Raw genomic sequence first — 24,656 nt, 5'->3', positions numbered from 1 at the left:
CGCCATTTCGCTTCGTACTATGGCTGCTTCTGACTCTAGAGGCATAGTCTGTCCCCCCTCTTCGTCCATTGGTATCTGTGGTCTGAACAAGAATTCATCAGGTATCCTCAAAGTCTTCCCCACTAAACCAGGTAGCCGTGTTAGTAGAATGCTCACTGAATAAAGAAAAACCTCTGGCTCTACTGGAACGCTTCGCAGAGCCATTTGCCCTGTGAATGCCAGTATGAATTCGCCCACATTTAAGTAGTGTATTCCGGGAGTGGAACACACTGTTCCCTCACCAGTAAATTAAATCCTCATATTAAGTTTTGTCATCAAATCTCTTCCTAAAATGTTAACTGGTGTTTGTCGTGAATACAACAATGGAACAGATATGTCACATTCTCCTATAGAGAATAGTAATTCATCAGTAAAAGGAACTTGACTCGTAGCTCCAGAGAACCCTTAAGCATTCATGGCAATTCCCGAAATTGGATATTTTCCCTCTTGTATGCATGAACGAATAGCCCCAGTGTTTACTAGAAAAGAAAAAGATTTGCCTCCTATCATCACATCAATCCTTGGTTCCTCTTGGGGGTCTGGTGTCACTGACAGTACTGAACACATCAAGTCGCACTGTGAGCTGTCCAATTGTGGGTACATGCATACCCCTATACCTGTGAAAGAATTTCCTCCTACCACAGTGGCACCTCCTATTCTAGGTGTCAGTAATGGTCCTGTGTTTGCACACTGTTGTGTCTGCATGGGGGCACGTTGCAACTGTCCTTGCAGAAGATTCATTTGCACTTGCTCCTCTGGTTGCTGTGTCTGTTGCATTCGAGGTGCTTGTGTCTGATACACTGTCTGATCGTGGGAAAACCCTTCCCTAGTTTGTGTGCTATATGGTGGAGGATAAGCGGTCTCCCCTCTTGAGAATTGCCCATTCTGTACATTCCCTCGACTCCCACATACGCATGCAATATGCCCTGTCATTCTGCATGTCCAACATACAGGGGGAGGGCCCCCTGACTAGTCTCCCTTGGTTGAATCCTCCTTGCGCATTCTGATTCTCATTCTGCACATTTTGAAACCCACCCTTGATTGTTTTGGAATCCACCCCTTCCTCTATAGCCCATAACTTTGCTTGATGAATAAACCCATTCCTTGGTCCATCGGGTGTTGATGCACCCACTGCTTGCTACATTCCCAGTCCTCCTCCGCTTGTCAATACTCCTTCCATGGCAAATTTTGACAATTTTTTCTGAACCAATTTGGCTTCCTTTAATTTTCCTAGCCTCATCTTTCTTCTTGGTTTTCTCCTGCAATAGCCGACAGTGATGCACTATCGTCAACTGTATTTGAGCCCACGGCTTTGCCTCCATTCCCACTTGTTTCTTTGTTTGCCTCTGTACTTGCTTGGGCAACCCCTGACATAAAATGTGGTAAAATAATGTCACTGTATTTTCACACGGCTCGCACATTTCAAGTGGCCAACACTCTTGAACGTCCTGAATGTAAGCAATAGGGTCTCCATCTTCCTTCTTCATCTTACGTGTCATAATTGCACTCATATCTGTTGTGTCGGCATATTGCACCCTAAGAGCCCTCCAAACATCTGCTCTACAATTATTGAATGGTGCTCCATTGTGCGCTGTGTTTTGTGCTGTCACAATTGAATAGCCTGCTCTCCTACATATGTCATCAGCTCTCTCTCCCCAAGAATAGCTGCCAAGAGGCCATTAATGTCCCCTCTGGCCAGTGTGTTTCCTCCTGTCATTTCTTCTAATTCATACATCAATTTTTCAGTGCCCGAAGTCAAACTTGGGAGCTTACACCTTAAATTATCCTTATCCATCTGCGGCCATGGAATATACTGGGGTCACGTTCCTCTTTTTTCCAATAAGAGAAACTACGTAAACCCTAACCCGCAGTCGGCTCCCATCGTCTGTCTATCCATGGAAGGGACAATCGTCCCTGTGCGCCTCCTTACTGGTAACGATCTTAACCTGCTCATATATGGCGGTGATTCTCCTTTTTCGCTACACGATCGTCCTCTGGGACGCTCTGGATATTATGGGATCTGACATTCTATCCTTAGGTTGCTGTAGATCGCACCATCTTACTTCTTTGTCCATTGTCAGGCTTCCTTCGGGGTACTCCCTCCCTCTTCCCCAAGGAAGAATTCTCTTTCCTCATCTGACATGTCTAGTCCCCAACTAGTGTGACTCTCATCCCCTTCACCCTTATCTAAGTTTAGTCTGCTTAAGGATAAGGCTCTGTGCTTGAGGCTAAATTGATTTTCTTCTTAGCTTCAGGATTGTAATACTAGGGACTGATCTCCCTTGCCTTGGTTTCCAGATTTGTTACCTTCCTTTAATTCTTCTAATGCTACTCTAGATGCCCCTGACGTTGCTCCCTTTAATGGAAGAAACTCTTCTATCCTGTCCCATTGTATTGCTGGGCTTGGCTCTACTGGTTCCTTACAAACAAGGCTAATATCAAAGTCCCACTGTCTCCTTCTTCGTTCCAACTCTTCATCGAATTCCCTTCTAATTCTTGCCTCCCTTCTAATTCTCTCCTCTTCTTGTCTTTGCTCTTCTCTCCTCACTTCTGCTCTCCTCTTTTGTCCTTTAATTTCTGCACTTCACCCTCCTCCCCCTTCCTTTCTTTTCTATCCCTATCTTCTATTGCTCTCTGCCTATTGTCATACTTTCTTTGCTCCTCTGCCCACTCATGTTTTTTCTCTTGCTCCTCCTGAAACATCTTTCCTCGTTGCTCCTTTCTCTTTCTTTTATGCTCGTCTTCTTTCAACATCTTTTCTCGCTCTGTCTTTTCTATCCTGTTTGTCCCCATCTTCTCTTTGCCTTACTTCCTCGATGCTTTTACCATCTAGCTTGAGTAATATCTGTCCTCCCATCCATTTGTTCTGCACGAGCGCTACCTCGTCAGCTTTGTCCTTTTCCCCTTTCCATCTCTTAATCTCCCTTTCTAATTCTGTAAATGTGTTTGATCGCTCACTCTTCTCTTCTTTATTTTGTATGATCTTAAAGATCTCCTCTTTTCTCTTACTCTCCTCTGGACTATCGTTGCTGCATTAAGCGTGCAGCTTATATGTCAGATTACTATACCCCGTCACCTCTTTCGGTTCCTTTCGAGGGTACAACCCTATTTCTTCCACACTAGCACCTTTTACTTCAGGCGAGGTAAGGGGAGAGGAGAGCTCAACACTTTCCTCCTTACAATGAGTAAGCATCCACTCCTCAGGTGGCAGATCTTCCCTTTCTTACTGGTACATCTTCTAGAGTTTTAGAATCGCAAATCTTTTCTCCAATGTCTTCCCCGTGTATGCAGCATGCAAGTATGTGGTCATGTGTTGCAATACTGCTTTTGACAGTGATCCCCCCTTGTGGCGACGGCATGAACATCTTATTTGCTGTGCCTTTCACCCATTCCGCATTATACTGTTTGAGCTTGGGCATGTGCTTTGTCAATATCTTACATAGATCCATCAGAGGAGTGCCTCCCATTGTGACGATTCTCAATTGATTGTCAATACTTACCAGGTTTTGTAAAATACTTTTGCCACTTTTCAATATCTTGAAACAACAAATATGAGCGCGCTCCAACACTCGCTGTTAAAGCCTCTTACTTTTCCTATTATCTCTGTGTATCTCTGGATTGGTACCAACCACTTCCCTAGCTAATCTTTTTGGCTCCTTAACTACATTTCAATTCCTTCACAACTTTTGTCAATCTTCAACACCTTAACTCAATACATAACACAGACAGACTAGTCGACTTTACACATTTACTAAAAATACTCTGTGATCACCCTTTTTCTGCTTGTCCCTATTCAAATATCCTGTCACAGGATTTAAATTGTCTCCTTATGTGAACCTGTTCACACGTAGCCTAGTGACTCCTGCTGGAGTGTGAGACGACTTCTTCCAGACCCCCCTTGGGTCAGGCTTCTGGGAGTTTACATCTCCACACAATATTTCATGTTACTTTCAAATTACCACAACCCCATCCCCTTAATTTGCCATTCGCCTCAGTCTACTCACCATTCAGTTGTTATTTGACTCAAGGCCTTCGGTATTGTCAACTCCTCAAACTGACCACTTTCGCCTTCCGTCCGCAGCCCTTGGAAACTAGGTAGGGATTTTGTCAAAGAGAGACCCTGACCACCATCTCGGTTTTTCTTGCAAGATTTCTATTCGGCCGCTATCCACAGGAAATCCTGCGATCTTCCGGCTAGATGGCAGAGGATGTTCAATCGCCCGAAGCGCTGGAGCTAACTGATCGATGGGTCTTGAACCATCCGACACTGCTACCACGTGAACTTAGGGCCCTTGGTGGGTAGCATGTTATGCAGTTGGATGGAAAGCAGAGTAATTCTTTACACCAAATAATCAAACCTACTCAGGAAGATGGCGAAGTCCTTTTACTGTTTTATTATCAATTGCCTAAAACAGGGAGTTACAACAAACATCAACGGATGTCGAACAGCGTTCTCTCGAAGCATTTTATTAAAAAAAATGTTATAGTAAAAACTTGTCATACCTGATGTCATACTATGTGGCAAATGAGAAAAACCTACGGGGGGTTGTGGGTGGTTCAAGGGGAACATCTAAGTATACTTTCCATAAGGGGTCGGGTTGTGATTGGGTCTCTACTGTCAGGTGGACAAACATGCCCACCCCTAGTGCGAGTCATCTTCAACAGTTATTAGAAAAACGGTATATCATTGGCTCACAAACTATAAGGCCCTTCGTTATATGGCCCACCACAATTGGTTGGCAGAGCTCTTCTGGAACATTCAGCTCACTAGCAGCCCATAAACTCATACCCCTGGAGTCAGGGGTGGACTGGACTGTACCTCCACATCCAATTAGCCCAACAACGCTCATCACCCATGCCTTCTGCTATGAAGATTGTCTTTGAACTTGGCCTTGCAATGTGTTCTCGTTTCTGGGAATATAAGTGTGAGCACACGCTTATCATGGTTTTGGAACTGCACGCCCAACTCTATTTTCATCCTAGGCTCACGTGACAGGGGACCGCAATTCGGGCCATTTTGCAGCATTTAATTGTCTTGAATAACCTTGGCACTCGTGGTGTTCTTTCTTTGCACCTTAACAAGGGATGATTCAGCTTCTCACGTTCTCTGCCTTTAAGAATATATAACCAGTCTTGGATGCCATCAGTCCTGATATCAGGCCAGACAGCCCTTCTTGATTCTTCCATGCTCTCAGCTAATTCTCTGCTGCGACACAGCTTTCAGCCCTTCTCTTCATGGTTTGAACTTACTAAAATTGTGACACCGATGTCCAGCTTCTATATAATGGCAGCTCCGCCCGCAGTCTATTCAGTACCTATGGCCAGCTTCAATGATTACTTAGTTGAGCGATTTGCATTTTCTGCCACTCTTCACACATGCAGTCTTCATTTTGCATATGAAAGTTTACTCGATTCTTTACTTCGTCATCAGTTTCTATAAGGTCCATACATTCTCTTCTTCATCCAGTCTTCTCAGTGCGTCACGCTCATTTATTGCGATGTCACCAACTTCTCTTTCTCTCTTTTTAATATTCCTTCGGGGATCTCCTCCAAGAGATTGTCATCTCTTTGGGAATGCATCTGATAGGGTTTTCTTAGTGGATACCTTTTCTCGAAGATTTGATGCGGAATAGTCACAACTGCTAGTGTCAAGCATGGCACAATTTCAGGCTTCCAGCATAGATAGTAGGGGAACGGGACTTGCTGCAGGGGCAGTTGGCTGCTCCTCTACAGGAGAGTAAACCAAGTGCCCCAGAATGCCAATACAAAGGGGTCTGGGCCCTGAGGCCGATAGCATATGGGTTAAGGACCCTAAGAGAAATACAAGTACACAAGAAAATGCTGCAACAGTAGACACTTGGCAGGAGAGTAAACAAAGTGTTTTGGAAGACTGAAAAAAGAAGATCTGGGGCTGAGAGTATCAAATGGAGAGAGAGCTCAGGATACACTTGGTAGGGATCAATATCCCCAGAGAAGGAAAGGGATAGCAAACACATCAGGAAAGCTGGAACAATCATTATAATGCACACTTTGTGGAACAGTGCCTGGCAGCAGAGTATACCAGGTATGTTCACCTGGATATTGAGTGGAGAAGGGGTAGAAATCATTCCTCTGCAAACAAACAGTGTCTGGGACCAATATAAGGTTAGGGGAGGCTCACAAAAGCAAAGCACACAGGTCTGGCACTGAAACAAGAGCAAAGAAACATAATCGAAGGGATGAGGCCCAGAGCAAGTCAGACAGTCAAGAGGGATCTGGGTTTTATGTGAAAGAGAACAGTACTGTACAAAGATGAAACAAAGGGTTAAGGACCCATTGCCAAAGGAGACATTTTTAAAGTGTGACAGCCAAGCCTGACAGGATAGCGTACCATACTTGCCACTACAGTTTTTAGTTGGAGGAGGAAATCGGAGAAAGAGACTCCCCGCCCCCTTTTTGATACTTGGGAACTGCGTTTAAAAATACATACATTCTGTTTCCATACCACAAACTGAACTTTAAAGGTCCATATCCAGTACTAGAGAAACCTCCTTCTGGATCAAGAAGACACGTTTTTCCTTCGTTTAGTGTAAGTTTTTTCTTTTCTTTATCTTTATAATAAAGTCTTTGCTAAACAAGCATGCCACCACTGTGTCAGCCTCATCAGAAATCAGTGGGTTTAAGATTGCATTTCACTTCCTGGTGAAACCCACCAGACTACTCTATTTGTGTCTGTGTTCTAGGTCTGACCCACAACTTTCACATTCCTGGGCAGCACCCTCAGTGCACAGATTATGATGCTTCGCTGTGTGATTTAAGATACATGCTGCCCGTGCCCGGCCAACCAGAATTGCATATGTTGTGTAGCATTGCTTGGCGTGTGCTACGTTGAAAAGCAATCTTTTTCAAAACGGACCCAAATGTTCCAGTTTTGATCCAAGAGTGGTGGGCAGAGGTTAATACAATCCTAAATCTGCAGGAGGCGCCATTACACAAACCACTCGCCAGTGTGAATGTGCGAGCAAGGCAAAGCGGGAATAAAAGCAGTGAGCAGTTAGGCAATTCGGAAGTCGGTGAGTCTTCACTGCATGTGGATTTACTGCTAGCTGCTTTGCGCTTCTGGTTCTGAGACCCGTGGAGTCAGGACTGGGAGCGGTGGTAGGACGTTTCTTGTCCTTCTTTTGACTACAAGGTATATAACTCAGTTGTTACGTGGCTAAGCCTGTCGCAGAAAAAACAGTTTGATTTGTCTGGCCCTAATTACTTCACCATTCCTCCTCAACTTCACTCACATAATCAACATCGCAATAGGCGGAATCGCAGCATGGCCTCTACTGACTCACATTATTCTCTCCTCTGTGTGCCTCCGAATAAAAAGGATAAGGGTCTGTCTACATCTAGGCCCCATCCATATGCAAGGATATAATGGAGAAGTATGACCGAGTTCAACAAAAAAAATCACAGGTTTCTTGCTCACCAATCCTATTGTGTCCAGTGATTCAGTATTTAATCATTCGGATGTCTGAGGGATGATGCCATTAAATAATAGTGAATCCACCTCTATGGTGGAAAATAATTATTTACTTAATTTATGTTATGGTTTGAGGAGTCAATCTATGAGTAACGCTATTCCTTTGGTGCCTGATTTAATACACCTGAGTATGGAGGGCTATGATAATATAATTGGCACCAACCTGTTGGCATCACCTGACTTCGTATGCATTGCAGCAGAATCTATTCAAGCTGTCTATGACAGTAACTCATTTTAAAGTACTTTTTCAACACAGGAGGTGACTTTTAATCCATCTAACAAACTTGAGGCAATTGCTGCACCTCTTGATGCTGTCTTTGGACTCCTCAATCACGAAGAGGATAGGGATCTTCATTTGGCAGTGGCAAAGATAGCTGACTTAATTCTACTTAACAGCAATGAACTTGGATGTGCTACTGTATCGAACAGAAGTCTGGTTTCTCAATCAGATGTTTCTGTTAGTGATTTATGTGCTGCTCTGTCAGTAGATGTACCTGTTGAACCTATCAAATCATCTACAAATGATCCCCACTGTGTTTAATTATTCATAATTGATGAAAAATTAAATAATTTAATAATTTTTAGTGGTTGTGTGTATCCGTGAGGATATCGCGCTGGGTAGCACCAAGACAGGAAGACACTGGTCATCATTATAAGTTTACCGCTCTGGAAACAATGGTACCGGTAAGCTTGCCGGTACCGTTGTTTCCGGACTGGCAAACTAAGAGTTCTGCGATCGGCAGCCTTTCAGGCCGCCAGGTCTGACCTCGCGGGCAGCATGGCACCCGCTTGCAGACCATGTCGGATGCACCGGGACCATTCACGAATGGTGCAGGTGCATCCGACCTCCCCATTCTCATTAAGTCCAATGGGACTCAGAAGGGAATGGGGACTAATATTTTCCAGAACCCGGGAATGGGCAATTACCGGGTCTTCCGGGCTGTAATGCCCTGGTATTGCCCATTCCCAGGTGCTGGAAAATTCATGACTCCGGCGGCAGCCGTGCCGGTATTAACCTGGACGGGTGCCGCCGGGGTCATAATGACCCCCATTGAACATTGAGTTACTAAAAAATAAACAATATGTAATTAAAGGCAGACCTAAGAGTGGATACAGACAAACTTAAGAGTGGACTCATGACACTAACTCAGACAGGGATGATGCATATTCTCTGGCTGCTCGACTCAATAATGAATAAAACACAACTGTCCTTAAAGAAATGACGTATACCGTCGGTGGACTAGTAGAACATTCATTTTGTTACATGAAATAGATCATCATTATTTTTGTTGTGAATAACTAGGATTTAGCTCATTGAATGTTGCTCTTTCAATATATGATTTATCCTTCAATTTAGAACTGTTTGTATTTTTACCTTTTTTAATATGCATGTATTGTTATAACTGTCCATATGCATGCAGCTTGGGACACACCCTCCTGTGAAAGTGTGCTTGAACTTTCTTCCTTTTTTGTTTCAATATATCTCCTCTACTTCTGTTACGCATTTCCTCTTTCAAAATCTTTTCAGAAATTGTCACATTTCTGACATTTCAAAAAAGTCTTACTATCAACTACACCTCCTTAGAGGCATTCTACCTTTTCTCACTTTCCCTCAGTGGCTCACTGTCTCCAAAGCCCTAGTTTGCTCCAGGCTGGACTACTGCAACAGCCTCTTCCTCAAACTCCCTGCTTCCGTCCTGTGCCGTCTGCAACGCATCCAGAACAGAACTGCAAGACTTATCCTTGGCCTCAAGTCCAGAGACTGCATCTCTGCGGCAACAAAATCCCTTCACTGGCTCCCTGTGGCTGCAAGGATCAAATTTAAGACCGTCCACAAGGCTTTCTGGGGCCTAGGACCTACTTACCTTCAACGTTGCCTTCCTAAATACTGTCCCTCTCAAGCCCTCCGCTCATCTACCTCCAACCTTCTGCAAGTGAGCCGGTTCTCCAAGCAGAGATTTGGAGGGAGATCACTTTCCTCAGCAGGTGCCTAACCCTGGAACAGCCTCCCTGCTACCCTCCATCTTGAGCCTGAAATTCTCAAGTTTCGGAAACTCAAGACCTTCCTCTTCTCCTCTCCTCCTCCTCCTCTCTCACTCTACCCTGATAACCTAGCTCTCTGCTCTTCCTTCTATCCCTCTTTCCACACAGCTTATTGACTGGCTGCCTGGTGTACCTCAGTCTCGCATGTCCCAGGCACCCATGTCAGTCCTTCTACACTTGCTGCAAGGCCCTGCACCCCACTGCACTTGTAATAAAACCCTGAGAGCTTCTCTCTCTACACTTCACCTGTCTCTACTGACTGGGTGCACATGGTCCCCTGCCCCTTCCTTCCCCTCCAGCATTTGCACAATCTGTATACAACCCTGCTTGAAGATCGTCTGTCTGTTCTCCCTTGTCTTCACCCCTAAATGTGCACTTGAAAAAAAATGCAGAATCGCTGGCAGGTCTATTTGCTGTATCTAATGTATCCTAATCACTTAATCTGCCTGTGCAGACCGTTATCGTCTCAAAAATTCAAGGGCTCTGAGCGACTGCTTTTCCCCCGTGTTCCTTCACTCCTTGAGCGCTTTGAAACACTTGCCTGCGTATAGGCGCTATATAAATAAACATTACCATACCATACCATACCACACCATAATTGGACTAATGGTGAGGTGTCAACTCAGGTTGACTATATTTTTGTGAGTAGCGGACTACGGAAAGGTATGAAACAGTTCAGTCTTGCTCGTACTTCGCTTAGTGACCATACCGTATTGAAACTTATATTATGTGAGGAGGCAAAACATTAATTTTGACTTAAAGATGCGAATGTACAGGTTAATGGAAGTGGTAATAGGATCAAGTCTATTTATCCTAATCTCACCAAATATGACCTAATGTTCACTGCCTTACCACTTGAAGCACATAAATTGGCGTCTATGAATAGCTTGGACATCTCTAACAAACTTAACTCTTTATTTTTAATACTTACCAAATGCAGGATCACACAGCATACTGGGAAAAAGAATGAAAGCATGTACGATATGGTTGTTCAGGCCTGGAAAAAGTCCCTGGTGTAAGAAATGTGCACGCTAAAACGGTTGAAAGCTCTGAGTTGGGCTGTTAGGTTGTCCACCCTCCAAATGAATTTTAAGAATTGGCATCGTTCTTACAAGCAAGACATCAATAATGCTAATTGGAGGATAATTTAGGGTTATTTAGGACTAACGACTCCAAGAGGTTCTGGTATCTTTACAGGTAGTACCTGACCGATGATGACCTTTAAGAAGTTAACACCATTTCTGCTGCAAATTGGGTAGATATGTTGGCCGTCTCTACTTTGTGGAGATGATCAATTCCCGACCCTTTCTATGGCTGGGAATGTGTTGATCCCCCCCCCTTTTGAACTGGAGGATATTATGAGGGTCATTGTTAATCTTAAATAATCTAGAGCCCCAGGGCCTTATGGGTTTTCTAATGCGGCTATTAAACGCAACCCTGAAAAATTGGCGACTTTGCTGCTAAAATAATTTTCCTCTGTTGGGAAAGTGGGGTAATACCAAAAAGGTGGCAGAAGTCTATTTTAATACCGATTTTTAAAAAAAGTAATCACTCTTCACTAAGCAACATCAGATTCATGCTGCAAAATCTGTATTATCCTATTATTGGATGTTATGAATATGGGGATTAAGGCCAATAAGCTTTTCCCTTACCAGCAGACTGGATTCAGGTCTGGCTATAGAACTGTGGACAATATTATTACACTTAATCACATCATTGCAGACAGTCTACATTGCCCTGGGCATAATCTGTATCTGTGCTACATAGATTACTGTTGCTCATTCGATTGTGTTAACCGAGAAAGACTCTGTGGTAACTTGCAGAGCTTGGGCATTTGTCAATTAGTACTACATTTTATTAAATCTACGCAGAAGAATGCAAACTTGCTAGGGGTGAACATGTTCAATGTTCTCCAACTACAAGCCATTCCAACAAATGGACTAGCCCCCCCTTAAATCGAACCGCAGTCCTGAGTCTGTTCCACAACACTGCTCCATTGCAAGTGATACGGTCGGACGACATCATATTGGTTGATCAAGTCGATCACAGAATAAATAATATCTCCAACATTCACTTCAGGTCCGATTCCTTGTTAGATTATGCAGATTATGCTATGTCACACCAAGATGCCTTATTTAAATTGGGATATCAAAGTTCCATCACACAGATTGCCAATACTAAACTACGAAAATCTGTTGGAAATATCGGACCACTGAGCACAAAAGAAAAATCGCCACCACTGGATAAGAGGTTAGGCTCATGCGGTGTAAAAAGGAAGAGCCCTTTTCTCCAGCCCTGTTGTCAACACATATGTAGTATGAGTTGTCAATTGAAGACCAAACCAGAAGCGATAGCGCACGCAACTAAAATAAATCCGACTGCTGCCATTAACCTAAGTGTTCCTGCTTGCTCACAACCATTGCCATCTAAGCCATATACTAACGATGTAGATACTGGATATTGACAATGGTTTCCAGCGATCTTTAAAACTCATTTTGCCAAGATGTCACGATGACACTCAGATGGTCATGTCTTGGAATACCCACAGTTTTGCACATATATTTAGCGATGGCGCTTTGGTAGCTCATCTAAACACTTATTAGATTATCGCACTCCAGGAGACATGGCTCTGTGAATCAGTTGACTTTGAGGGTCGAGCAACCATCCACAAAGTGGCACTTAAGGTCCTAAAGGATGCCCAAAAGCTGGATTGATATCATCAGCGGCCTCTTTCTGGTCCTTGCAGGAAATTCATTGCCCAGCATTGACAGTGTTAGCAGCTAAATTGTGCCTTAGCTCTAGACATCTTGTACTGATAAATGTTTATGACCCCCCTAATAATAGAGCCACTAATGAAAATGTAGCGGTAGTTAGATCCATTTTGAATTCTTTTATTTTATCACGACCCATTATATTAGTAGAAGACTTCAATGCTTCTATTGATCTAACCATCTTATCACACTGCGAGAACATTTCCTCAATGCCGAGTACTGCGCACAGCGCAGCAAGCTGCCGTGGGACAAAGTGGGTCTCAGTCCTGGATAAGTATGGCATGACGCACCTGAATGGGTACTGTCCAAGCGATGTCTATAAGGCCTACACTTGTGTAAGTGGCAAATCGGCTTCCACCCTTGACTATATGTTTGTAAATGCACTGGGTTTGCATCAGGTTAAAGATATGGTAATCATTCCATGCGTTGAAAGCAATCACCTTCTCTTATGTCTTCTGCTGACACCTTCAGTCAGCTGTAAACTGAGAAACATAAAAGCATCAAACGGTGATATTACTACAAATCTGCGGGGTTATACAATCCGATGGAATGATACAAAGATAGAAAAAGCAACCACTGCATCTCGTATGCTACTTTCATAATTTTTCAGGTGTTATGATGTAGTGTCCAATGAACAATCCGAGGCCCTAGTTCCAGCCTTTGTTCAGATGGTTCGTCAGTTTAAAGAAACTCTTATAGAACATTGCAGATATAAGAGTATCGCTGAAAGAACCAATAGAAAAATAGATAAACAAGTGATATATGATCCGTTAACAGCTACGGCGAAGCGTGACCTACGAAAATCCATAAGCAATGTACTATTCTACCACATCAGGCCTCTCTTACCTAGTGAAGTAAGCTGCTACATCAGAACCGCCAAACAAAGATATCGTAAATGGCTATTGGAATACCGAAACAATTGCAACTTAGAAAAATGGAAAGAGATTGCTCAGTTAGCACTACAAAAAGATAATATCCGATTCTGGTCAGTCCTGCGCGGCTCCTCACCTTGTGGAGTCACGGAACCAGACTGGATGTTACACACTGCTAAGCTGCTCGGTCTCAATGAGCCCAAAGAAGCCCTTCATCCTCCATTCGATGTAGTTTGGAATTGCAAGTCATCTATTAACGAAATTGTCAATATCATTAGGCAAATTAATAAATCACAAGCAGCAGGCCCGGATGGCACTTGTAATGCACCTGTTCAAACTGAAGCTGACATGTGGACACACTGCTTACACCTCATATTTAGCCATATTGGCAAAACAGGCATGACACCCCCAACATGGAGTGAAAGCCATATTTTGCACGTCCACAAAAAAGATTAATGGAATTTGTCATCTAACTACCCTATGCTTGCCATGTTGGATCTGCCATCAAAAATACTCGCCAAAGGGCTTTTGATTGAATTAAATGCTTGTATTAGTGCCAACAAGATAGTCCCCCCCCCCCAATCAGATGGGCTTTGTAAAAAAAATCTAACACTGTGTTCACAACCTGTTGATATTAGTCACTTCGATTGAATATGCTTGGGAGCGCAGGACCACATTGGTCCATGCTGCCTTTATAGACTTTTCGGCAGCATTTGATTCTGTTCTACGTGGTAGACTCTGAAAAAAATTGATTTCATGGAATATTCCATTAGGCTTACTGAAAATGTTGATGCTTATTTATACCGATACATCTGTTAGGATCAGGCTAGATGCAGAAGGTAACCAATCCGCCCCATACCAACACAACGAGAGGTCAAACGGCGGTGCATAGTTGATGCCACTCTTTTTAACCTATACCTTTCTGATCTAGGTCTTGAGTTCACTAACCCGATATTTTGTCCAGTTAAAATGGGTCGGCATATTACCAGTTGGTTGGCATATGCCGATGATCTGGTCCCGATAGAACATACTCCCAGAGGCCTACAAAGCCTAATTGACTCGCTGGGTAAATATGCTGATGCAAGTGGGTTAGTCATAAATATCGACAAAAGTAAAACCATGTCATTTGTTCCAACAGCTCGGAAGAGTCGCAACCTTACCTGCTCCGTAAATTGGTTGAAACTATTGAATGACACCTGAAGTGGGATACCCACTGGAATGAGACCAAACTCAAATGTAATAAGGCTGTGGAATCTCCATTGAAATTATTTTGTTGCTGTACCAAACGAAAGTCCGATCTATAATGTTTTACAGAATTGAAATCTGGGGAATAAAATGTGGGACGATACAAAGCAGTCCTATTGTGTAAGCTCTTATGCCTGCTACCGTCACACCCAGTTGAGTACCTGTATCTTGAGGTCGAACTGGCTGGAACAGTTCTTGATGCAACTGTGAAGTCTATTCTATTTTGTAACAAGCCGTTAAAATCGGAGCCCGACACCATGATAGGTGAATTTGTGGGTGAAATCGACAACTATCAGACTATGGGCACTTTAGAGAATATGCTAACTACATGTATAAAATGGCAAGAAGGATGTTGTGGCATGTTGCCCAATTGGGACAGTTTACGTGATTAAGTCTCGCCTTAAAACAAAAATATTGCAGTTTAGCAAAGAACAGTACCTTGTTAATTTACTATCTGGGAACCACAGCTCTGTTTTTTTGTTAGCACATCTCCCTTAGCGAAATTAAACCTTCATATATAGCTGCATTCCCAAATAGTGCGATTGCAAGACAATACCTAAGGGTACTTAAGCATTGCACTCATGACTCAAGGTGTCCAGCTAGGAATCCTGCGCCAAGAGTGGTATTGCAGGATTTGTGGAACTGAAGAACTTGAAACAATAGTTCACTTGTTATTAGGTTGCAAAAGCCTTTGCGGGCTAAGAGCAAGCTATTTGAAATCATAAAATAATAGCATTCATTTGGAAGATCTAACCTTAACACGGGCTACCTTTTTAAATGGCTCCGACTCCAATCAGATTTTTTATCTTGTTAAATTCTATTGGAAGTGCGTGGAAATTGTGAATATGGTAACCTGAAGTATTTTCAAAACACTGCTATCGAATCTCTTTTAAAAAAAAGTTTGCTTTTATTCTTTTGTATGTTTTAGGGTTATTTATAAAATGAATGTTTTATTGTGCTTGAAATACTTTTAATCTCCCATTAGATATTTTAGAAAAGTTTTGAACTATCAACCTGCGTTTCCAATGATTTTAACTTGTAGTATGTAATGCGACAATCTGTGTAATTGTAATGTTGTTTTACATGTTGCATATACAAATCTATTTGGCTGATTGTATACTAATAATAAATAAAAATAAAATAATCTATGTATACAGCCACTACAGTGTGCGTCCGCTTAGATAGGGGTGGATCACTTACAGTCCCAGTGGTAACTAATAAGGGATTTAAGCAGGGCTTTGTGTTTGCCCGTGTCTTGTATAATCTCTATGTGGCGGATATGAATCTTGCTTTGTGCGGCACTCAAAGTTTCCCTCCTAAGGTTGGTGGCATAGGGATTAGGTGGCTTTCATATGCAGATGGTACTGTTGTAATGTATAAGATTCCTATTGGCCTGCTGAGGTCGCTAGATGCCTTGTATAGTTATGACACTAAGAATAATTTTTCCATTAACATAAAAAAACGAAGGCATTGATAATTTGGGCACTTTCACAGAAAAAGAAAATATTGTCTTACTGTTGGAGGATCAATAATGAACTGCTGGATGTGGTTGATATTTATCCATACTTGAGCATCCCATTGTGAATAGACCTACGCTCTCCTATGGAAATGCACTTTCGGGGAAAATGAACAACAAATGGAATGTGTTAAAAAGGCACCTAACTAAAAGGGGTTGTCATTCCATCGAGGGTTTTCTTGAAATCTATACAAGCACTATTATCCCTGGTGTGCATGTATACTATCAGCTCAACGTGCTTTGCCCCCAACTTTTCAAACAGTTATAATTCAACACTTGATTTAGTGTCCTTGTTCAATCAATGTATTCTTATCCCTGGTGTGCTATACGGCTTGGAGACTCTCGAGGGGAAATATGCATCATGGCTCAGTAGGTTTGAAGGGGAATTGTGGAGAGCAGTATTAAGACTACCTTGCACAGTCTCTGTGGAAGCTATCAGACACAAGTTGGGCCTTACGTCACTCGCCTCCCTCTGGAAAATTTGCTGCACTAAATTATACATTAGGATCATGCATGCTCAAACCACTCGAGAAAGCTTGTTCAGTATCATAAGGAACAAGTTACTTACCTGTAACTGTTGTTCTCCAGCATGGGTCTGGCATGGATTCACATGCTCATGAATATCCCCCGTCGTCAGGCTGGGAATCCTCGGTAAAGAAAAAATCAGTATCAGTTTCGTTTCTGATCTGTCTTTCTTAGTAGTAACCAATCACTGATCTCTGGGTCATACTGCCCCCAGCCAATGACTGCCCTCTCCCTAAGCCCCGCCTCTGGCAGCCATCCTCAGATTTGGTAGCACGCCAAGTGGCAGTATGGCCAAGTGAAGAGCCGCAGAGGGGTATGTGGGAGGGTTCGCATGTGAATCCATGCCAGACCCATGCTGGAAAACAACAGTTACAGGTAAGTAACTTGTTCCTTCTCCAGCATGGGGTCTGGCATGGATTCACATGCTCATGAATAAAAGAATACATAGCAGTATACACATGCACAACCACGGGTGGTGGCAACAGGCTCAACATTAAGCAATACAACAACTCAACATTAAGCATCTCTTACCGCCTCACCAGGCTCACCTTAAGCGAACAGGTTGCGCAGCACTGCTTGGCCGACCCTGGACTCCCCCCTTGGAGTCCCGATCGACGCAGTAGAATCTTGTGAAGGTGTGCGTCGACCTCCACGTAGCAGCCCTGCAGATGTCCAGCAGGGGCACACCAGACAGGAACGCTGTGGTAGCAGCGATCGCTCTGGTCGAATGGGCTCTCGGATGGCCGGGCAGCGGTCGGTTTTCCAACCGGTGACAATGCATGATGCAGCCAGAGAGCCATCTGGAAATGGAAGTCTTCGAGACAGCCTTCCCTTGATTCACAGACCCAAAGTTCACTAACAGTTGTGACGTCTTCCGAAAACTCTCTGTGCGGTCCACGTAGAACTTCAACGCTCTAGCTACATCCAGCGAGTGCAAAGTCCTCTCGGCTGGCGTCGAAGGCGACGGGAAGAAAACTGGTAACAACCAGGGCTCGTTGAGGTGGAAGTCCGACGGCACCTTGGGCATGAAGGAGGGATGCGTCCTCAGCACTATCCTTGTGTCATGAAAAGTCAAGAATGGAGGCTTGCAAGATAGGGCCTGACTCTCTCCCACTCGTCGTGCGGAGGTGATGGCCACGAGAAAAGCTGTCTTCCACGACAGGAACTTCAACGGTGCCGAGTGCATAGGCTCGAATGGGGCCCCCTGAGCTTTGTCAGCACCACGTTGAGCTCTCACGCCGGGGCAGGGGCCTTCACCGGCGGGAATGATCGGAATAGTCCCTTCATGAATTCCTTCACCAGGCGATGAGACCACAAAGACGTCCGTCCCGTAGTCCTGGTGTATCGGGAGATGACAGCAGATGTATTTTTATGGAGGCGTGAGCCAGTCCAGCTTTGGCCAGTGACAGTAGGTACGGCAGCACTTGAGGGGCCGTAATCCGCAGAGGGTTAATAATCTCTGCACAGCACCAGACAGAGAACCTCTTCCACTTATGACCGTAACACTTGAGTGTCGAGGACACCCTGGCCTTTGCAAGAACCTCTATGCAATCAGCCGGGATATCGTACCCTCCAAACTCTAGTGCTGCAGGAGCCAGGCCAGCAAGTTCAGCGACTGTGGGTCGTGATGGAGAATGGCGCCTCCTTCGCTGGAGAGAAGATTTGCGTCCGCCGGCAGCTTGACTGGTGGGGACATTGACAAGTCCAGAAGGTCCGGGAACCAGATCTGCCTCGGCCATGCCGGTGCGACAAGGATCATCCTGCACCTGGACTTCTTGAGCTGGTTGATGAGGTGGAGCAGCAACGGCAACGGAGGGAACGCGTATAGAAACAGGCCCTCCCAAGGGAACGAGAAAGCATCGCCCATGCTGCTCGGCTGTGGGAACCTGCTGGCGAACCTCTGGCACTTGGAGTTCCTCGCCCTCGCGAACAGGTCAATCTGGGGTTTGCCCCATCGTTGGAAGAGTCGATCCACTTGGTTCTGGCGCAGTTCCCACTCGTGGCACGAGCGCAGCTCCCTGCTGAGCGAGTCCGCGATGGTGTTTTTTATTCCTGCCAGGTGGAGGGGAACCAGAAACATCCCCTGGGCGACGGCCCAGTGCCACAGATCCTGGGCCTCCTTGGATAGGGCTGGGGATCTCGTGCCTCCTTGCTTCCGTATATAGAACATCGTGGTGGTGTTGTCGGTGAAGATCCTCACCACTTTGCCCTTGAGGGACGGAAGGAACGACTTCAGAGCCCAGAACACTGCTCAGAGCTCCAGAATGTTGATGTGGAGAGGCCTCTCCTCCGGGAGCCAAAGGCCTCTTGGCCTCTTACGTGGAGGTCTCCGGTGTGGGCCCCCCAACCCTCCAGAGAGGCGTCCGTTGTCACCGTCTCCTGAAACGCCGGGATTTGAAATTCCGTGCCTGTTGTGAGGTGAGCACGGATGCCCCACCATAAGATCGCCCGACGGAACTCCTCGTCGAGAGGGATCCTGTCCTCGAAACAGCCCCTCGCTTGGAGCCAGCGGGCGTCGAGAAACTCCTGTAGCGGACGCATCCGAAGTCTGCAAAGGGGTACAAGGTAGATGCATGAGGACATCATCCCGAGGAGGGACTTGATGGACCTCACCCTGGCCACATCCGTGGCTAGCAGGCGCTGCACCTTTCCCAGGATGGTCTTGGTCCTCTCCTCTGAAGGGGAGGCCAATTGCCCCACTGTATCGAGCTTCGCTCCCAGAAACAGTGCTATCTGCGATAGAACCAGGTGGGATTTGGGGTAGTTGATGGCGAACCCCAGCTCCGTGAGCAACCGGACGGTCCTCGCCGTGTGTTCGACGGCGAGTTCCCTTGTCCTTGCCCGGATTAGCCAGTCGTCCAAGTAGGGGTAAACGTGGATCCCCTGCAAACGCAGCCGCGCCGCCACTGGTGCCAGGCACTTGGTGAAAACCCTGGGTGCCGACTTTAATCCGAACGGTAGGGCCCTGAATTGGTAGTGGCGTCCCTGAACCACGAACCCGAGGAACTTCCTGTGCCTTTTTAGAATAGGGATGTGGAAGTAAGCGTCCTCCAGGTCCAAAGACGATAGGAAGTCGCCTTCCTCCAGCTGTCCTAGCACGTGCTGGAGGGTGACCATCCTGATTTTCTGCGCCTTGATGTACTTGTTTAGGCGGCGCAGGTCCAGGATGGGGCGCCAACCGCCTGTCTTCTTCCTGACGAGGAAGTACCTTGAGTACACTCCGGAGCCCCGGAGCCTTCTGGGGACGAGCTCGATGGCACCTTTCTTGAGCATCGCCCTTACCTCCAACAACAGTTGAGGGACGTGATTTTCCTTCCTGGCCACGGGGGGAATGCGAGGGCACTTCTTTTGGAATTCCAGCGAGTGCCCGTTGGCCAGCGTGTCCAACACCCAACGGTCGGTGGAGATGGACTCCCACACGCTGACGAAATTCGTCAGCCGGCCTTCCACCGGGGTGCTTCGGTGGAGGCCCGACGACACGGCCGGGTCATTCTTGCTTGGAGGCGGCCTTGCCGCCTTGGCGACGACGGCGGTAACCCCCTTGTTTGCCGCAACCTCTGTAGGCCTCCTGGGAAGAGGAGCGGGCCGCCTGGCGGTAGGTGGAGGAGCCACCGCTGGATCCTTTGGAGGCACCCTGTCTGCCTCCAGAGCTCCGAAAGGGCCGTCGCTGCTGAAGCACCCCAAGGGCCCGGGCCGTCTCCGAGTCGGTCTTGATGGCCTGTAGAGACTCATCCACTGCCTTACCAAAGAGGTTGTTGCTGTCGAACGGCATGTCCAACACTCTGGTCCTGGCGAAAGTCTGTTGCCTTGAGCTATCCTCGTCGTCGGAGGCAAACTCTATTGCCCAGTTGGCGAAATCCGGTATCGGCAATGTCCGTTGCCACCGTAATGGCGTGATTCGACCTCCTGCAGATTCTCTAGTGCTTCCGCCCTTTTGTCATCCGGCAGGAAATCTAGCAGGGGAGCCATCTTGAACCAGAGCTCCCTGTCGTAGCGGGCCACGATCGCTAAGGCATTGGCCGCCTTAATCGTTGCCGCCGACGAGATGACTCCTCGTCCCATAGAGTCCAACTTCTTACCCTCGCTGTCCGGCGGGGAGGTGGAAGTTGAAGCCGCCGCGCCCGCTGCCTTCTTCTTAGCCGAGACGACCAAGTCCGGCGTGGGCTGGGCCCTGAGGCACAATGGGGCGGCATCGGGAACTCGGTACTTCTTCTCGTACCTGTCCCTCTTGGCGGGTGTCGTGGCAGGGTTCTTGAGGACAGCAAGCCGCTCATCCCAGATGTCGTCGAGTAAAGGCACCGTGAGGAACGTCTTCCTCTTAGCCTCTCGTCGCTGGTACAGAAACCCCTCCTTTTTCTGTTCTTCAGGGCAGAGCTGGAAGAGCTCGGATGCCCTGGTTATCATGGCGTGGAAAGAGCCAACCTCATCGGCTGGGGATGTCCGCGGGGGAGGCGACGACGGGATGTCCGCTGTGTCATCGCTGCCATCGTCGTCCGTCCCCGTATCCGTCGCCGTATCCTCTCCCGGCGAGGGGGATGAGGGGTCCGCCGGTCTCGCAGGCACGAAGGGCGGAGCAGGGTGGACTCTCCTCCGCTTGTTCGGAGGGCTTCCCGACGGGCCTGGTTCTGGCTCCTCCATCGGGGTGCGTGGTAATCTCGTCCTTATCTCGGTACATAAGGATTGGATTGCCAACAAAATGGCCGCTGAGCTATCCTGGGGCCCAGGCAATGGCTGCGACGGACGGGATGGCCGTTCCCGTGGGCCCTGTTCGTCGTCCTCGTCGCTCTCATCGATCACGTCAGTAGGGACCGTCCCCTGGGATCGAACCTTCTCGAACCTCTCATTGAGGTTTATGAACCTCTCGTTGAGGCCCTTCTCGGTCTCCACCAGTTCCTCCTCAGAGGCTGATTCCGAGTCTGTAACGGCCACCGCCCCCCCCACCCTCTTTTTCAGCCGGGGGCTTCACGGGGGTCTTAGCGAAGGGCTGGAAAGAGGATTCCCTCCGCGGTGGCAGGGATACTCTGGGCCCAGAGGCAGTTTCCATTGCCATAGTCTCAGCCGGCTCTGCTGGGGTCGCAGAGACCACTTCGGCAGAGGCCTTAGCCGGGTGGATCAAGGCCCTCACCACCTTAGGTGCGTCCTGGGCCTTCGCCTTGGGGGGAGGGTTAACGCCTTTCTCCCCCTTCGAGATCGACCGGGTCCGCTCCAGCGGCCTACCCGGGTTCTCGGACTTCCTCTTCCCCGACCCAGAGCGCTGGCTCGTGGTCGAACGTGACGGGGAAGTAGCGCCCTGCTTGGCAACCGAAGAGCCTGACCTTTCGGCGCTCCCGGAGCCCGCGGACTCGCGGTGCTTGGCCTTCTGTTGGGCCCCCGTCGCCGGGGCGCCCTCAAAGGACTTAGAAGCTCGCTCAGACGACTTCTTCGCCTTCTCACTTGCTGTGCCCTTCTCCAGCCAGGTGGCGAGGCGGGAACGACGATCTTGTTTGGTCCGTTCCGAAAGGTTCTTGCAGAACGCACAGTCCTTCTCCACGTGAGTCTTGTCCCCATGGAGGCAGTAGAGACATTGCGAATGCTCGTCCTCCTTGAAAACGTTATATAGTCTGCATCCAGGGCAGTTCCTGAACAGCTTGGATCCGGGCGTCGAGCTCCCTTTGTCCTGGGCCATGTCTTGAGGTAGGCCGCAGATCTTCCGGAATCCTCCAAGAAGTGTAAACTTGACGAAAACTTCACCCTTGAGGGGCGTAGAAGAATTCCGAAACGGGTCCCCGTTATCGGAAGTAGAAACGGTGGAGCTTGAGGCTCGATTAAACTGAAAAAATGAGAAATTCTCCTGAAAAAACGTGAAAACGCAGTAAAAAACACTCAAGAGCTAAACACGAGGACTCCCAACACTTGAGCTTGCGGTAAAAATCTGAGGATGGCTGCCAGAGGCGGGGCTTAGGGAGAGGGCAGTCATTGGCTGGGGGCAGTATGACCCAGAGATCAGTGATTGGTTACTACTAAGAAAGACAGATCAGAAACGAAACTGATACTGATTTTTTCTTTACCGAGGATTCCCAGCCTGACGACCGGGAATATTCATGAGCATGTGAATCCATGCCAGACCCCATGCTGGAGAACCAATGCTGGAGAACCAATGCTATCCAGGGTGGTTATTACAACTCTTTGATGCCGCACTTACGTTCAAATGTACATTCTTTTTGCAGGACATTAATTTAACCGTTCCTAAGTACATTGAAGTATACCCTACTGATTTTCATGTGCATTTGTAAAGTACAGCTCTAGAATGGGACTAGATCCAGGATTTTGAACTTTTTTGTATAAAGAAACGCTATGCACTTTATACCACTCAGGGAATAATCACAGGGAAACCCCGAGTATATTAATTAAAACCCTGTAATGATGATTTTAAACGATTTATTATATTTCTTCGATTTTAATACACTATTTGGGGCCTGGTCAGCTATACCTTGTGAAGTTAGAAAGGGCCGTTTCTGTAAACATGACATTGAAACAGCTAGGCACACGCTTACAACATGTCCTTGCCTGATATATAGGGGTTATAAGAGCTTGGTTAGCCATCTCTCCATGATTGCCTCTGATCAGTTTTGGGTTCCTCTCTATACTGCTGATCCTCTTGTAACTGCTGGTGCAGCATATTATATCTGGGAAAGAGTTCGTATATGGTATGTTTTGATTTGTGGGTAATGGGGAATAAATGTATTGTGTGCATTTGTTCATAATTTTGTACAGTGTTTTTATAATGTGTTGTATGGATTTAGCCTATTTCACCAATAACTTGCCTGTGAAATGTTGTATTGTATAACTATTTCATGTTTGTACCTTGCATAAAGTTTTAATTAAACATAAGCATGCAAAGAAAAACATTTTTAAAAAATAAAAAGAATTGCAGGTGTTCTGTAGCACTGCTTGGTGTGTGCTATGTGGAAGAGCAATCTTTTTTTTTAAACTGGCCCAAATGTTCAAGTATTGATCTAAGAGGGGTGGGCAGAGGTTAACACAACACTAACTTGCTTTACCAATGATCTCTGCAGCAGGAAGGTTGCCCTGCACAGCTATTTACTTCATTGGTTGCTATTAACTGCAGTCTGCTCGCATGTTTTTGCAGGCCTCACATAAACCCCGTGAACTGTTCTAATTCTGGACCGTGTGACCTTCGGGGCAAACACAGACCCCCAACACAGCAGGCACATAAACCGAGGAAGCTATTGCCTTTTACAATTAAGTGTGTGGTCGACCCTAGATGCACAGCTCCACGGGAAGCTGGTTTCGTCCATACAGGTTTGAGGGGACAGCTGCTTGCATGGCGCGGGAAAAGCGGCAGACAATTATCGAATGTGTTTAACAATCACAGACGTCATTTCAGTGTGGTTTTTAAGAAGTAACATGTAAAACTCTTCCTTCATGTAATGTTACAAAACCTGGTTAAGAAGATGTATTACACCACAGGATGCTTGATAGTGGCAATTAACCCATTACATTTGCAATAATGATTTTGCAGGAGAAATGGCTGTTTTAAATCACCAGGAAGTGGAAAGAATCCAGATAAGAACCAACGGTAGTCCGCAATTAACAGATTTCCTTTCAGTCAATTGTGATTTCAGGCTTAAATAATTGTTTTAACTCACCTAAGAACTTAGACAACATAGTAATTATACTAGCGCGTATGTATCCCTTTACAAATACAGACAAAATTGCAATGCCCACAAATATTTTCTACAACTTTTTTTTCTCACGCAGGTGGTTATCACAAGCTCAATGAGACAAAACCACAACTGAACTTCCAAAACATGATCCTTCAAAGTAGGAGAAGTTTAAGGCATCAGAGTTAGGCAGGGCCGGCCTTATAGGCCGCAGGGCCGGGAAGCAAAACTAAAAATTGGCATGCCCCACGCACGCCGGGTCATGCGGGCGACCGCCACATTTTTCAATATGCGCCGCAGCAACTTATTGTTATTAAATGCGCTCCACTCCAGAGAGCGAGCTTACTTAATTTCAAGAGGGCGCCTGCCATGCCTTTTCCCACGAAGCCAGCTCGGGGGAGACCTTGAAATACTCCCGAGCTGGCGTGGGGGGCAGCTAATGGCAGCCCTGCCCTAAGGCCGGCCCTGTAG

General features: G+C 46.4%; 1 protein-coding gene across 2 annotated transcripts in view; it reads right to left on the bottom strand.

The window, feature by feature from the left end:
- The window catches only part of DUS2 (dihydrouridine synthase 2), a 1,290,787-nt gene that overhangs the window by 272,748 nt on the left and 993,383 nt on the right, over positions 1-24,656 (bottom strand). The window lies entirely within an intron of this gene.

The sequence above is a fragment of the Ambystoma mexicanum genome, chromosome 1q (assembly GCF_040938575.1).
Source record: "Ambystoma mexicanum isolate Mex_15411 chromosome 1q, UKY_AmexF1_1, whole genome shotgun sequence".
In the NCBI taxonomy this organism is placed as follows: Eukaryota; Metazoa; Chordata; class Amphibia; order Caudata; family Ambystomatidae; genus Ambystoma; species Ambystoma mexicanum.
The sequence above is the reverse complement of the archived record's forward strand: the minus strand, read 5'-3'. Positions and strand labels throughout refer to the sequence as shown.